Genomic DNA, 9,444 nt, shown 5'->3' on the forward strand with positions numbered 1-9,444 from the left:
AAGCCGGACTTGGCTGTGGCGATGGTGGCGGACGGGTTTCTTGGCATCGTATTTTGAATATCGTAGCCGAATGACCTTGTGTGGCCGCGTTCCTTTCCACTTGTTATAATACTCCTTAAGCTTCGGCCTCGCGTACTGCTGTTCGTCAAGCGGCATGCTGTGATATTCCCAGTCTCCGACCTGCGACGCTAGTTCAGCCCGCCCTTGTCAATGGAACATGCCTCAGTATGTTGCAAGTAACTGGTATGGTCAGCATTCCATGTACTTATTTGCATTTCCCGAAATTACACGAGTCACTGCCTTTGGATCATACTGAGGTGTGCAGCGCAAGTAGCGCAACACAAGGGATGAGAAAAACTCGTCTCCGATCGAGTGCGTAGTTGAATGGAATTTCGCTGTCATTTTTATCGTTGTTCTCGACTTCGACACCACTATTTAGTAGCAGTGGTAAATTTTAATCACCTGGAAATACCTGTATAAAAAGGCCGGTTGGAGCCTGTAATTTGTACGAAATTGCCTCTCTATCCTGGATTTCAAGAGGTCGGTTATTGTATCCGGAGCGCAATTGTTTTGCCATTTTCGTTGCCTTTATCGGATGTACAAACACGGAATTCGGTGTCCAATTGATGCAGGCAGCTTGGCACAGCTAATCTATTATGAAGCTCCGGTGCGGTAGCCAGCCCGGGACTAACCGGGAAATAGAACCGCTATCAGCGCTGTTGTTCACGACTTATATGAAGAACATGAAAACGAGTCTGCAAGAAACCAACCTTAGTTTTAATCTCTCGTATAAGCTAGCTGTAAGGGACGTACAAAAAGCGCTTCCGGGATTAATGTACACGAACGACATTGGTATATAACCGGGAAGGCCAGCTATTCATCACAGCTCTGAAGTGACTCGCTGCCAGCCTACTGGACTAGTCATGCAACCGTGTATATTCTCAAGTAAACTTCTGTACTTAGGTGTGCCGGGAGGTAGAACGCCCGCGCAAAGAAAAAAATGCTCTCCACATCTCCCGACGCAGTCCTGCCTCTAGTTTTGCTCCTAAAGTTGAAGGCTCGAAGCGCAAGGTGTGAAATTCCTGCTATTTTTGCACAATATTTATCTTCCAGCTGCTCCAGCTCTAGACAGGTCTTGTGTCGAATTCCTGTTCTTTCTTTGTTTTTCAGAAAACATTCCACGGCATCCTATTCAATCGATGTTATTTCTACTTCCCCTGTTGCGCTTATCATTGTAGGCAAGCATGTAGATTAGTGTCAAAACAATAAATAAACAGTGCTGCATTCTTGATTCCATCTTTGTCCAGTCATTGCCCTTGCGACTAGTTGCAGCATGCACCAAAACAAAGTTTGCCAGCAATTATTTCCTCTGTCTTAGGGAAAACAGGCTAGCTGTACAAGCTGCAAAGATATGGACTGATATCCCTTCATATTGTTTCACACAATCATGCTAATGATGTGTTGCATTTTCAAAGATTTAAGCAGTCTGCTTGCATGCACAAGGCGGAACATTTATTGCGGACTGCATATTGGTTGTGTAGTGTCAAAATACACACATGCATCTCGATTTCAGGACATTCAATACCCTCGGGTGGTTGCAAAATACTCCAATTGTCATGATAGCCAACTGCAGCTATGGGATAAAAAAGGTATAGGGACATAAATCATTGCAAGAGTAACAAAACTGCGTAAATTTGCACTGTTAAAAATATTAAACACTACACAGTGAAAGTAGTTTTGCTAGAACCATTGCTGTGACTGACATGGCAAACAGTGCTTGTTGCCTTTAGATATGTGTTGAGCACAAGGCCTGCATGGAGATTTTAATCCTGTCAGCTAGGCAGAGTTATGTCCTGTTTTTGTTGTGTTATCATACATGCAGGCCAAGGTAATGCCATATGGTCCTTGTTTCCAACACTGCAATTCTGAAAAAGTGACTGCCAACACAGGTCCGATGTACACCGTCCCACTGCTGACCGTGTATATTCGTAAGTGATGTCCAAGTCTTGGGCAGACACTAATCGACGCAGCTCACAAAGCAACATTCTTGCCAAGGTGGTTGCCTACCATAAAACCCACATGCCATAGCTGCCATTCATGGCAGCCCAGAAGTAATGAAGTGCTGACAAAACACATTTGAGATGTTCAGTGAGTTTACACAAGTGGGAGTTGTTAATATGGTTAATTAGTCATCCAGTGAAATTTACACTGTATTTATTTTGTTAAACAAAGCTCATTTTGTGAAGTGAAACAAGCTCCTAGTAGCCACAGGCAAAAAGTAGGCAAATGGCTATACATATTGAAATACTTATTGTGAATTGTGTTTTATTGTCGGATTCCTTTGAAGGGACACTACGTGTATCGTGCAAGATACGCATGCGCAGTGCCTACCGGCAACGTCATGCACTGACCACTGCCGGTGATACCAGCACGTGCCGGCATCGATCAGCCACTATAAAAGCGAACACCTTCTATCAATAAACGTTCATTCTGTTCTGGCATGTCCTGACTGATACATGGTGCCAGAAGTGGGCCGGCTGTTGGCCTTTCGAACAGTGTCTTGAAGGAAGCAGGGAACGTCCGTGCTAGCCGCCAGATAATGGAGCTACTCAAGCCGCCTGACCAACTACTTCTGTCTGGGAACATCGCAAAGAAGTGGGCGTTGTTTAGACAGAAGTTCGAGCTCTTCCTGCAGGCTACAGTGTCCACCAAAGAACCAAGGACGGAAGCGGCTAAGACGGCTCTGCTGCTGAGTGTTGCTGGGGACGAGGCCCTTGAGGTATTTAATAACTTTACCTTTTCGGAGGAGGAAAGCAAGGACGACTATGCAACGGTCGTGAAGAAGTTTGAAGTTTACTGTCAAGAGCAGCAGAATGAAGTGTACGAGAGATACACGTTTCGTTCAAGAATCCAGGCGGAAGGTGAAACCTTTGAACATTTTTTTCGTGACCTGCGGAAGCTAGCCCAGAGTTGCAATTTTGCAGCATTGAGTGACTCAATGATACGGGATCAAATAGTATTCGGCACAAGTAGTCCGAAGGTCCGGGAGAGGATGCTTAAAGTGAAAGACCTTACGCTGTTTAAGGCGGAACAGATCTGCAAAGCTGCGGAAGTGTCATCGCAGCAAAATGAGGCCTGGGGCCAGTTAGAAAGGCAAGTGGCTTCAGTGAAACAACGTCAGCGTTTCCGTTGTGGCAAGTGCAATCGAACACACGAGCGAAAAAAGTGTCCAGCGTTCGGGAAGACATGTTTTGCGTGCAAAGGGGCCAATCATTTCGCTGTCTGCTGCCAGAATGAGCCTGCAGTCGGTACAGTAGTTCACGAGGAAAGCTTGGAAATCCTCAATGTCAGGGTCTGCACTGTCGAAAGAACACCTGATTGGATGGTTGCAGCTAAAGTAGCCAATCAAAATGTTCTTTTCAAAGTAGACACTGGGTCTCAGGCAAACTTGCTGCCCTATTCGGTCTTTCGTAAATGCAAAGCAGAGACAGTCCTGCAGCCAAGCAGCTCCATTCTTCGGTCCTACAGCGGGGACGAGATTAAACACTTCGGCACGGCGACCTTACCAGTGGTGATGAACGACAAGTCCGGAACTTTCACTTTCTTTATCGTGAAGAAAAGCAAGCAGTCAATACTTGGACTACACGCAACTGAGTCGCTGGGACTGGTGGAAGCCGTGGACACGGAGTGTTCTGAAAAAGTACTGCAAGAATTCCCGCAGCTCTTTCAAGGTACCGGCTGTGTTGCCCGTCCATACCGGATGGTTCTGCGCGAAGATGCCATACCAGTGATACAGCCAGCGCGACGTGTTCCGTTGGCATTGCAAGAACCACTGCGGGAGGAGCTGCAACGCATGGAAAAGGCCCACATCATTCAAAGGGTCAACGAGCCAACAGACTGGGTGAGCCCACTAGTTATTGTTAGGAAGAAAGATGGCAAACTGCGGGTCTGCATGGATCCTAGAAACATTAACCAGTACCTGAAGCGGGAACACTACCAGATGCCAAAGCGTGATGATATTGAGGCGGAGCTCGCTGGCGCTAAATACTTCTCTCGTCTCGATGCAAATTCTGGGTTTCATCAGATTCCATTGGATAAGGACACATCAACAATTTGCACATTCGCTACACCGTTCGGGCGTTACCGCTTCTTGAGACTGCCATTCGGGATTGCTTCAGCACCAGAGGTGTTCCAAAAAACATTGAGCGAGGTATTTGACCAAGCCCCAGGCGTGCGCGTGTATGTCGATGACATTCTGGTATGGGGTGCGACACGTGAAGAACACGATGAGCGCCTCCGTGGGGTATTGGAACTTGCAAAGCACGCTGGCTTAACGTTCAATGCCAACAAATGCAAGTTCGCTTGCACAGAGGTTGAATTCTTGGGCGACATTATCAGCCAAGACGGGATAAAGCCTAATCCTACGTTTACAGCATCATTTGCCGAAATGACAACCCCGGCTGATAAGACGGCTGTTCAGCGAATGCTGGGGGTGGCCAACTACTTTGGGAAGTATATTCCGCGTATGGCTGATAAGACCAAGCTGTTGCGAGATCTTATCAAAAAGGACACAATCTTTCAGTGGACAGAGAAACACGCCGCTGAATGGGCTGCTCTTTGCTCTGTTTTAAGCAGTACACCTGTGCTGGCAATTTTTGATCCAGCTAAGGAAACAAAGGTCAGCTCGGACGCATCAAAAAACGGTCTAGGAGCTGGGCTTTTGCAACGTCACGGGGATAGCTGGCGACCTGTCGCCTACGCATCGCGTGTCATGACTGAAACGGAACAAAGGTACTCGCAAATTGAGAAAGAAGCACTGGGAATTACCTTTGGCTGCGAAAAATTTCACCACTTTGTTTATGGAAGAAAAATTGTCATTGAAACGGATCACCACCCACTCCTAGCAATTGCATCGAAAGATATTGGCGATATGCCGCCAAGGCTTCAACGTTTTTTTTTACGCTTGATGAAGTACGATTATTCCCTTCATTTTGTACCAGGGAAACAGTTGCTGCTGGCCGACATGCTGTCGAGGTCATCGCCCAAGGAATCAGCGGACACCACCGGCTTCCCAGACGACGTAGAGGTTCATGCCGTTGGAGTGGTCACGGATCTGGTGAGCAGCAGAACAATGACTAGACTTGTGGAGGCTACTGCAAAGGATCCTGATCTACAGTCTGTTATAGGTTACATTAGAGACAACAGTGATCTGTTCGGCAGCCTGAAGCCATTCGCTGCAGAGTTGTCCTTCATAGAAGGAATCGTGTTAAAAGGGACGAAAGTAGTCATTCCAAAGTCTATGAGGGCAGAAATGCTTCGACGTCTACATGAGGGTCATTTGGGCTTGAATAAATGTAAAGCAAGAGCTCGACAGCTAATGTTCTGGCCCGGACTCTGCTCCGATATCGAGAGGATGTTAAACGGTTGTACTGTCTGCCAGAAATACGCGTACCAACGACAACGCGAGCCTTTTTTGATGCGGCCAACACCTCATTACCCTTGGTACAGAGTCGGCGTGGACATCTTCCAGCACGGCTGTAGTTCTTACCTGTGCGTGTACGATGCCCTCTCCAACTTCCCGGAAGTTGAACAACTCAGCGACACCACAGCTCGCACTGTTATTGACAAATTAAGCGCCATCTTTGCCCGCTACGGGATACCAGTAGAAGTTTGCAGTGACAACGGTCCCCAATTCTCCTCCCACGAATTTGCTGTTTTTGCATCCAGGTACGAGTTCCAGCACGTGACTTCGAGCCCTGGATTTCCACAATCTAATGGACTTGCCGAAAAAGGCGTTCAAATTGTGAAAAGAATCATGAAAAAGACGCAGGAGACACGTCAGGACTTCTGGTTGGGACTGCTGTCCTACCGGTCGACTCCATTGGAGGACGGTCGTTCACCGGGTGAGCTCCTGCAAGGCAGAAGACTGCGCACGCTGCTCCCTGACTTCAGCCGCCAGCCAAAGACAACTGTCTTCAAGCGCAAGCCACTGGATGCTAATGCTAAATCTCTACCGTGCCTCAAGAAAGGAGAGGTGGTTAGGATTCGTGACAAACAGTGGACCCGCAAAGCGCGAGTAGTGGGACCGGCTGCCCCGCGGTCATACCGGGTCATTACGGAAGATAACAAGCTGCTTCGCCGCAACAGAAGGCACCTAAACTCGACGCTGGAACCCTTCGAGAGCGGCATAGCCGAAAGTGAAGAGTCCGACAGTGAGTGCGAGCCCGTAGACGAGCACGTGCCCAGCCCGAGACTTGTAGCGGCGCCAACTACGGACGGGCAGTCGACGCCAACAGTAAGGCGGTCCTCCAGAATCAGGCGCCAGCCAACCTGGCTACACTACGATGGTAACTTCAACCAAATAACAACTCGCTGACCTTTCAAAGAACTAATAAACAGGGGAAGATGTATCGTGCAAGATACGCATGCGCAGTGCCTACCGGCAACGTCATGCACTGACCACTGCCGGTGATACCAGCACGTGCCGGCATCGATCAGCCACTCTAAAAGCGAACACCTTCTATCAATAAACGTTCATTCTGTTCTGGCATGTCCTGACTGATACACTACGGAGGATGGAAAGCAGGTTTCCTGCATTGCTAAGATACAGTGTTCTAATCTTAACACGAGTCGCTTTGGGACTTTAAATAATATTCGTGATGACGTTGCCCACCTTGTCCCTTATCGCATAGATCTGGTTTTTGCCTATGCCCAATTTCTTCTTTACCGCTTTAAGGCTTCCCCCGTTCTTTACAGCATGTTCAATTTTCTCCATGTTATACTTCCTTATATCAGCCACCTTGCGCTTATTGATTAGCTTTGATATCTCAGCCAATTTGATCTGGTCTGTTCGATTGGAAGCTTTCATACTCTTGTGTTTCTTAATCAAATCTTTCGTCTCTTTAGACAGCGTACCGGCATCCTCATACCGGTATTTGTCATATTGATCGTATTTATATGCTGTGAGCAAGAACGTTCTGATACATTCTAGCAATGCTAGGAGGAGAAAGCTGTCTTATTGAAAGGTCAGGACACTGATTGTGGGAAGGTGCTGCTGAGAGGTTTGTGATGAGCAGAGCCTGTTTAATTCATCAGCAAGCCTCACTGCACCATAATTATGATATGACATGAACGGCCAACACTGTTAAGTTGCGCTGACATATTCATGTGTTTTATGCATGCACAATGTCCGTCATTTTTGGTTGCTGAGTGGGCTTACACATATTTTTGATGTGATACCCAAAATGTGAGCTCTTTTTTTTTTGCCTTCTCTCGTGCAGATGTCCGTGCTTAGGCTACACATGACCACCTCTCTTGCATATGCTCTGGTCGACGGCTGGCAGAGATGCTCGTTTAGGTAACTTTTGGGTCGTCGAACATCGGACCTTCACATTTGGATGAATCCACCGTCAACTGGTTAAAGGAGAATGATTCTCTCCTTGCTCCTCCAGGAGAGAAACCTAGCACATCTAATCTGACCCCTACACGCCCTTTTTTTTGTTGACCGAAGGTGTGGCCGTATATATGAAATAAATAATTGAAGCCACAAATAAATCTCTGCAATCTGCAAAATATGCATGCACATTTAATGCCATTACATTTAAAATAGCGAACACATTTCGTGACATTTTGTGAAATGCAATGCATGTCTGCTAATTATTGCGATTGCTGTATATGCTGTACCAGTGTACCTGGGCAGCTGTTTTCCCTCTTTGTGGTGAATTTGTCAGTCTTCTGTTGGAGCAAAGATTGTGTTACCTCAGAATATTTTCTTACAAGCATCAGTGCATATTTTGCTTCAGTGCACCCTTTTAAAGGGACACTGAGTACAACTCCATTGAGTCATTGGTCTCAGTAAATATTTGATTATTTCTCTCATTATGGCTGTGTTGTCTGGCAGCAGTCGTGGCATATAGTATTTATTGGTGAGAAAATTTAAATTAGAAGCCTTCCCATGAGTCGATTCATGATGACCTTGCTGAAAAGGACGTCACTGCCACATTAGAGTGGATCATGACACAATATATCTTGCAGTAATCTGAGCCAAAACTTCTGTGTGGAAGCATGCATTTTACTTGCAAAATTGGCCAGCAATGGCAGCATCTTTGTTCTGTTTTTTGGTCTTTCCATCCTTTTAAAACCTCTGCTTTCATTTTAAGTGGTCTGTTTAATGGTTTGTGGGGTTTGACGTCCCAAAGCGACTCGTGTGGTCTCTTTAAGATTAGAACACTCTATCTTAGCGATACAGGAAAACTGCTTTCCATCCTCCTTAGTGTCCCTTCAAAGGAATCCGACAATAAAACACAATTCACAATACGTATTTAAATATGTATTGCCATTTGCCTACTTTTTGCCTGTGGCTACTAGGAGCTTGTTTCACTTAACAAAAGGAGCTTTGTTTAACAAAATAAATACAGTGTAAATTTCACTGGATGACTAAATAACCATATTAACAACTCCTTCTTGTGTAAACTCGCTGAACATCTCAAATGTGTTTCGTCAGCACTTGATTACTTCTGGGCTGCCATGAATGGCAGCTATGGCATGTGGATTTTATGGTAGGCAACCACCTTGGCAGGAATGTTGCTTTGTGAGCTGCGTCGATTAGTGTCTGCGCAAGACTTGGACATCACTTACGAATATACACGGTCAGCAGTGGGACGGTGTACATCGGACCTGTGTTGGCAGTCACTTTTTCAGAATTGCAGTGTTGGAACCAAGGAGCATATGGCATTACCTTGGCCTGCATGTATGATAACAGAACAAAAACAGGACATAACTCTGCCTACCTGAAAGAATTAAAATCTCCATGCAGGCCTTGTGCTCAACACATCACTAAAGGCAACAAGCACTGTTTGCCATGTCAGTCACAGCAATGGTTCTAGCAAAACTATTTTCGCTGTGTAGTGTTTAATATTTTTAACAGTGCAAATTTACGCAGTTTTGTTACTCTTGCAATGATTTATGTCCCTATACCATTTTTATCCCATAGCTGCAGTTGGCTATCATGACAATTGGAGTATTTTGCAACCACACGAGGGTATTGAATGTCCTGAAATCGAGATGCATGTGTGTATTTTGACACTACACAACCGCACAATATGCACTACACAATATGCAGTCCGCAATAAATGTTCAGTCTTGCGCTGGCAAGCAGGTCTTTGAAAATACAACACATTATTAGCATGATTGTGTGAAACAATATGAAGGGATATCAGTCCATATCTTTGCAGTTTCCTAAAGCAGAGGAAATAATTACTTGGCAAACTTTGTTTTTGGTGCATGCTGCAACAAGTCGCAAGGGCAATGACTGGACAAAGATGGAATTACGAACGCAGCACTGTCTATTTATTGTTTTGACACTAGTCTACATGCTTGTCTACAATGATAAGCACAACAGGGCAGGTAGAAATAACATCGATCGAATAGGACGTCGTGGGATGT

The 9,444-nt window shown here is 45.8% G+C and overlaps 1 long non-coding RNA gene across 1 annotated transcript; it reads left to right on the forward strand.

Moving 5' to 3' along the window:
• The first annotated feature begins 12 nt into the window (after positions 1-12).
• LOC146202108 (uncharacterized) lies at positions 13-8,677 on the forward strand. The gene is made up of 3 exons (XR_014703637.1): positions 13-1,071; positions 1,171-1,988; positions 7,281-8,677. It is a non-coding gene; the product is annotated as an uncharacterized LOC146202108 (long non-coding RNA).
• Positions 8,678-9,444: the final 767 nt, after the last annotated feature.

The sequence above is a fragment of the Amblyomma maculatum genome, chromosome 1 (assembly GCF_055883805.1).
Source record: "Amblyomma maculatum isolate TAMU_Amacu chromosome 1, ASM5588380v1, whole genome shotgun sequence".
Classification (NCBI taxonomy): domain Eukaryota; kingdom Metazoa; phylum Arthropoda; class Arachnida; order Ixodida; family Ixodidae; genus Amblyomma; species Amblyomma maculatum.